The sequence below is a fragment of the Leopardus geoffroyi genome, chromosome A2 (assembly GCF_018350155.1).
Source record: "Leopardus geoffroyi isolate Oge1 chromosome A2, O.geoffroyi_Oge1_pat1.0, whole genome shotgun sequence".
Taxonomy (NCBI): Eukaryota; Metazoa; Chordata; class Mammalia; order Carnivora; family Felidae; genus Leopardus; species Leopardus geoffroyi.
In genome coordinates this window covers 90,614,221-90,621,637 of record NC_059331.1, presented here as the reverse complement: position 1 = coordinate 90,621,637, position 7,417 = coordinate 90,614,221, and positions in this window count along the sequence as shown.

Here is a 7,417-nt window from a genome sequence, read left to right as displayed (position 1 = left end):
GATGATTAATGTTTTTGCTATATAGTTTTATACATTATTTTTTTATCAAACTAGTTAACAAGTATTTTTATATGTTTGTAAGCAAATATGCTTTCACAGCATACCTTGTGCATATGTAAAGATAATTTAATTCTCACTGTTCACTTTTAACTGACAGAGAAAAAAAAAACAGTGAAAACTATAGAAACTGTGGTAGAGGTGTCCTTGCCATCCCGGTCCCGGTCCTGGTGGCTCCCACCTTTGGCCAGTCACACACCTGCTTGAGAAACCTCCTCCGTAGACAACAACAGGGTGAGAATCTGAAGTCACTTGTGATGTGCTGTACTAGGTATTGACTGTTCTATCAAGTAGTAAGTGTAACACTTCTCTTTGATGATTAGTATAACTGTGGATGGCTTCTGATTTTTTGTTTTTAATTTTGTGGATGTGTTTGAACAATTCACAAGTATGTTCCTGATGGTGAGATACTAAGTGGTATTGCACGCATGTCACTTTATTGAATGTGTACAACAGCCCCGTGAAGTTGATAAAGCATACCCTTGTATAGTTTCAGGTGCTAGAATTAAAACTGATCTGTTATCACAACAAAAATTTTTAAAAATGAAAAATAAAAAAATAAAAACATTTAGTATTTTTAACAATTATGTATTCAATACGATTTTTAAAATAACAAATATTTAAGTGGCTAGATCTCTGGGAGAGAAAAATATTTTGACTTATTCATAGATCCCTGACTACCTTAATGGTATTTCATAAACAATCATGTAAAGAAAATTACAGTCAATGATTACTTCATTTTATAAGGATATTAGAAATATAATGGCATATTAGGTATATAATGATAGTTGATATTTTGTAATAAAGATACTTTCCAAAAGGGTATTAAGTAATTTTTTGTAATTTTTCTCTCACTCAGAAAGTGGTATGAAAAACTTCTCCTTTATAAATATTAAAAGAAAATCAACTTTTTATGCTCATACAAGATTCTTTAGAAAATCATCAGTTTTAACATATTTGAACATTTATCAACTACCAAACATTTGATAATCTTTGATTTTTTTTTTAATTTTTTTTTCAACGTTTATTTATTTTTGGGACAGAGAGAGACAGAGCATGAACGGGGGAGGGGCAGAGAGAGGGAGACACAGAATCGGAAACAGGCTCCAGGCTCTGAGCCATCAGCCCAGAGCCTGACGCGGGGCTCGAACTCACGGACCGCGAGATCGTGACCTGGCTGAAGTCGGACGCTCAACCGACTGCGCCACCCAGGCGCCCCGATAATCTTTGATTTTATCAAGAGAGATTTCTTTTAGTATCTGTATACATCTTTTTTTCATGTTAGGTACATGTTATTTTTTTCTCCTAAGGTTTTTAATTGTTCTAGTAGTATATTCAAGGGGATATATATTAAGGAGTTAAAAGAGAAAAGTGTCTATAGAATTTGCTATTATGTATCATTAGCTTGAGATACTGTGTTTACTTTTCTGATTAGAAAATTAGTAATGCCCATTTCAGAGAATTTAGCAAGGAAAGAGTGGAAATAAAAATTTCTACTTTTAATACTCTTGTGAGTTATCACTCTTAACATATTAACATTTCCATTTCCTTCTGCTTATAAATATACGTGTAAGAAGTAAGTACAATTTTGCTGAACACTCATTTTTATAAATATATGCCTGAAATATTACAAGTGTTTTAACAGTTCCATGATATCCTATTACTAATTTTTTCACCTATTTATTAAATATATTTGAGTGCCTACAATAAACAGGAAATATGTTTTTGTTAATAGGGAATCCTGAAGACAATAGGCCAAACTCTCACGCGGTTTGTATTTCATTACAAGGAGACAAATAATAATACAAAATATCAGGTAATTTCAAGTGTGATGTCAGTCATAAAGAACAGTGAAAAAATGGGTAATGATAAAATAATGGCCATAATGAAAATGGGTAATATGATAGTAATTGGAATGTAATGGTTCTTAGGTAGTAAAAAGTTTGGTTGGAACTTGGTTATCAGGGTTGTGGCAAATGCATTTTGTTGTCACATTCTTTGAGCTTGTAAGCTTTTGCTTCTGATTTGAAAAGTTTGACTCTCAAGTGGAAACAGTTGGGCTGATCTTTGCACAACTGAATATATGGTACAGGAATTCAGATATAGAGCATTAATTTAGTACCTATTTCTTGATAGATTTGTTACTCACAATTTCAAATTAAATAATGTTGAACTTCTTTATACTTAAATCATTACCTGAGTTTCTGCTTTCTTAACTCAGAGTTCTAGGATGAGAATTACTAAGTCAAAGATTATAAAATTTTGAAGATCTCAAAAATTATTTTTAAATTATTCCTTGTGTCACTTACACTTCCAATAGAAAGGTGGAAAGAACTCAACTCACTGAACCTGGGAGCGTTTCATTACGGTTAGTAGGCTACTTTGTTAGTAGGTAACAAAATTGAGCCAGAATTCACTGTGTCACAGCTATTAAATCCACAACAGTCTAAAAACATCATGAATTACATGGATGTAAGTATGCATATTTCCAAGTAAAATTTCACATGTGCTTATGAAATATTTACTGAATGAATGGAAATATTTTTTTAAAACGAAAAGGGGAAATGAAGCCCCAATAGTTTATTTTTGCTTTTTAAAAGCTTCTGCACAGTGAAGGAGACAACGAACAAAACTAAAAGGCAGCCTATGGAATGGGAAAAGATATTTGCAAATGACATACCTGATAAAGGGTTATATCAAAAATATATAAAGACCTTACAAAACTCAATACCCAAATAATAATCCAATTAAAATGGGCAGAAGACATGAATAGACATTTTTCCAAAGAGGACATCCAGATGGCCAACAGACACATGAAAATATGCTTGCTATCTCTCACCTTCAGGGTAATGCAAATCAAAAACACAGTGAGATATCACCTGACACCTATCAGAATGGCTAAAATAAAAAACACAAGAAACAACATGTGTTGGCAACCAAGTGGAGAAAAAGCAACCCTTTTGCACTATTGGTGGGAATGCAAACTGGGTAGCCACTCTGGAAAACAGTATGGAGGTTCCTAAAAATGTTAAAAATAGAACTACCTACCCTAGGATCCAGCAACTGCACTAGGTACCTACCCAAAGAATACAAACATACATGTTCCTCCGTGTTTACAGAAGCATCATCGACAACACCCAAATTATGTAAACAGCCCGGTCGCCCAGAAAGTTGTGAATGGATAAAGAAGTGGTGTGTATATATATACAATGGAATATTATTCAGCCATGAAAAGAATGAAATCTTGCCATTTGCAATGACATAGATGGAGCTAGGGAGTATTATGCTAAGTGAAATAAGTCAGAGAAAGACAAGGACCATATGATTTCACTCTTAAATTCTTAGGTGGAATTTAAGAAACAAAACAAACAAAGGCATTAAACAAGAGAGATGAAGGCAAACCAAGAAACAGACTCTTGCCTATAGAGAACAAACTGACGGTTACCGGAGGAGAGATAAGGTGGGAGGATGGGTGAAATAGGTGATGAGGATTAACCAGCACACTTGCTGAGATGAGCACTGGGTGCTGTACGGAAATGTTGAATTGCAATATTGTACACCTGAAACTATTTTTTTTAACTTTGGTTTTTTTTTTTTTTTTTTTTGAGAGTGAGAGGGAGTGAGTGGAGGACGGGCAGAGAGACAGCTGTCAGCACAGAGCTCAACCCGGGGCGGGAACTCACAAACCATGAGATCATGACTTTAGCTGAAGTCAGATGCTTAACCAACTGAGCCACCCAGGTACCCCCACCTGAAACTGTACTACACTGTATGTTAACTAACTGGAATTTAAATAAAACTTGAAGAAAAGAGAGGAGAACACAAGTGTTGGGCTCAAACAGCACTCATTTTTTCTGTAATTTAATTTTTGAATTATATGTAAGACATTCAGCAATTCTAAAAGAAAGAGCCCTCAGATATTTTAATTGCTCAGACCTGTGAATATTCCTACCCTGATATCAATAAAAGAAAAAAATTAATTTCTCTATCCACTTTATAGTTAATAACACACAATTTTTATAATCTGTTAGGGTACTGAGCATTGTTCATAAATTGGAAATACTACATTCTCTGATTTTGAGATACCCTTTGACCTTGACAAATAGAAATTACAAAGAATGTTTGCTTTAAGTAGGTGGTATATGACAATCAGAAGTAGGCCGTGAGCAAAGGAAAATGCACTGAAAGCTTTTGGTTGCTTTGTACAAAAATACTTCAGAAAAAACACTTAGAATTCCATGGGCACATCACATCTGTGGTTGTCACAGGGAAGATCACTTTGCTATTGTGTTAGGTGGGAGACAAAGTTCCTAACAAAAATTCTTTCAAAATTAAAATATCAACGTTCAAATACATGAATGTAGATATGACAATTCTGTCACTGAGTTTGTTCTTATGAATTAATAGAGAAAATAAATAGCTATCAAGTTGGGCATTAGTCATCACTTTTCCTTCAGATATCAAAAGCAGAAGAAAATTAATGACATTTAACAAATCTGAGTTAACCTGTTTTTCACTCTTTTTATTTTTTTCACTCTTCTGTTTTAAGTTCTATAAGCAATCAGCAAAATCATATATCCGTTCATCATCAGCTGATTTCTGGGTAAGAGAATTAAAGAGATGCCTTCTAAACAAAAAGCAGTGGCAGAATGAATAATGTCCATTTCAAAAATGTTATTTTTTAACTTCTGTAATAAAAAATGAATCAACGAAACATGTGTATACCTACTGCCTTTCATATTTTAAAAATGCATGTCAGAAAAAGCAAATAAAAAAACAGTTTCAAAGTGCTACCTTCCAAAAAGAATCAGATTGAATTTCACTGGAAAATTCTATCAAACATTCCAAAGCAGTTAATTCTCATGCCAGTTAAATCGTTACGAAGATTAAGAAGTACTGGAAAACATTCCGCACTCTTTTTACGAAAAAAGACGTTGATATTAAACCCAATCAAGATTGCCATTTCAGTTTAGAAGGACGTTAAAGATATAATGGCATAAGAGATACACAATAAAAAAGTACAGATTAGTCCTGTTTAATCATGAATAAAATAATTACAGAAGAATCTAAAGTCACATTAAAAAATACATCATGTTCGGAACACGGAGGGAAGATGGCGGCGTAGGAGGACGCCTGCTGATCGCCAGCAGAATGCGTCCTGCTGATCACTTAGATTCCACCTACACCTGCCTAAATAACCCAGAAAACCGCCAGAAGACTAGCAGAACGGAATCTCCGGAGCCAAGCGCAGACGAGAGGCCCACGGAAGAGGATAGGAAGGGCAGCGAGGCGGTGCGCGCTCCACGGACTGGCGGGAGGGAGCCGGGGCGGAGGGGCGGCTCGCCGGCCAAGCACAGCCCCCGAGTCTGGCGGGCTAAAGCAGAGGGGCCTGACGGACTGTGTTCTGACAGCAAGCGCGACTTAGCGTCTGGGAGGTCCTAAGTTAACAGCTCTGCTCGGAAAGCGGGAAGGCTGGAGGACAAAGGGAGGGAGAGCTGCTGAGCCCCCGGACGACAGAGCTCAGTTTGGTGGGGAACAAAGGCGCTCGCCAGCGCCATCTCCCCCGCCCATCCCCCAGCCAAAATCCCAAAGGGAACCAGTTCCTGCCAGGGAACTTGCTCCCTCTGCGCAAACACCCAGCTCTGTGCTTCTGCGGAGCCAAACCTCGAGCAGCGCATCTGACTCCCTCCCGCTGCCACAGGGCCCCTCCTGAAGTGGATCACCTAAGGAGAAGCGAGCTAAGCCTGCCCCTCCTGCCCCTGTGCACCTTGCCTACCCACCCCAGCTAATACGCCAGATCCCCAGCATCACAAGCCTGGCAGTGTGCAAGTAGCCCAGACGGGCCACGCCACCCCACAGTGAATCCCGCCCCTAGAGAGGGGAAGAGAAGGCACACACCAGTCTGACTGTGGCCCCAGCAGTGGGCTGGGGGCAGACATCAGGTAGGACTGCGACCCCGCCCACCAACTCCAGTTATACACCACAGCACAGGGGAAGTGCCCTGCAGGTCCTCACCACTCCAGGGACTATCCAAAATGACCAAGCGGAAGAATTCCCCTCAGAAGAATCTCCAGGAAATAACAACAGCTAATGAACTGATCAAAAAGGATTTAAATAATATAACAGAAATTGAATTTAGAATAATAGTCATAAAATTAATCACTGGGCTTGAAAACAGTATAGAGGACAGTAGAGAATCTCTTGCTACAGAGATCAAGGGACTAAGGAACAGTCACGAGGAGCTGAAAAGCACTTTAAACGAAATGCAAAACAAAATGGAAATGACGGCAGCTCGGATTGAAGAGGCAGAGGAGAGAATAGGTGAACTAGAAGATAAAGTTATGGAAAAAGAGGAAGCTGAGAGAAAGAGAGATAAAAAATCCAAGAGTATGAGGGGAAAATTAGAGAACTAAGTGATACACTAAAAAGAAATAATATATGCATAATTGGTATCCCAGAGGAGGAAGAGAGAGGGAAAAGTGCTGAAGGGGTACTTGAAGAAATAATAGCTGAGAACTTCCCTGAACTGGGGAAGGAAAAAGGCATTGAAATCCAAGAGGCACAGAGAACTCCCTTCAGACGTAACTTGAATCCATCTTCTGCACGACATATCATAGTGAAACTGGCAAAATACAAGGATAAAGAGAAAATTCTGAAAGCAGCAAGGGGTAAACGTGCCCTCACATATAAAGGGAGACCTATAAGACTCGTGACTGATCTCTCTTTTGAAACTTGGCAGGCCAGAAAGAATTGGCACGAGATTTTCAGTGTGCTAGACAGAAAAAATATGCAGCCGAGAATCCTTTATCCAGCAAGTCTGTCATTTAGAATAGAAGGAGAGATAAAGGTCTTCCCAAACAAACAAAAACTGAAGGAATTTGTCACCACTAAACCAGCCCTACAAGAGATCCTAAGGGGGACCCTGTGAGACAAAGCACCAGAGACATCACTACAAGCATAAAACATACAGACATCACAATGACTCAAAACCCGTATCTTTCTATAATAACACTGAATGTAAATGGATTAAATGCGCCAACCAAAAGACATAGGGTATCAGAATGGATACAAAAACAAGACCCATCTATTTGCTGTCTACAAGAGACTCATTTTAGACCTGAGGACACCTTTAGATTGAGAGTGAGGGGATGGAGAACTATTTATCATGCTACTGGAAGCCAAAAGAAAGCTGGAGTAGCCATACTTATATCAGACAAACTAGACTTTAAATTAAAGGCTGTAACAAGAGATGAAGAAGGACATTATATAATAGTTACAGGGTCTATCCATCAGGAAGAGCTAACAATTATAAATGTCTATGCGCCGAATACTGGAGCCCCCAAATATATAAAACAACTAC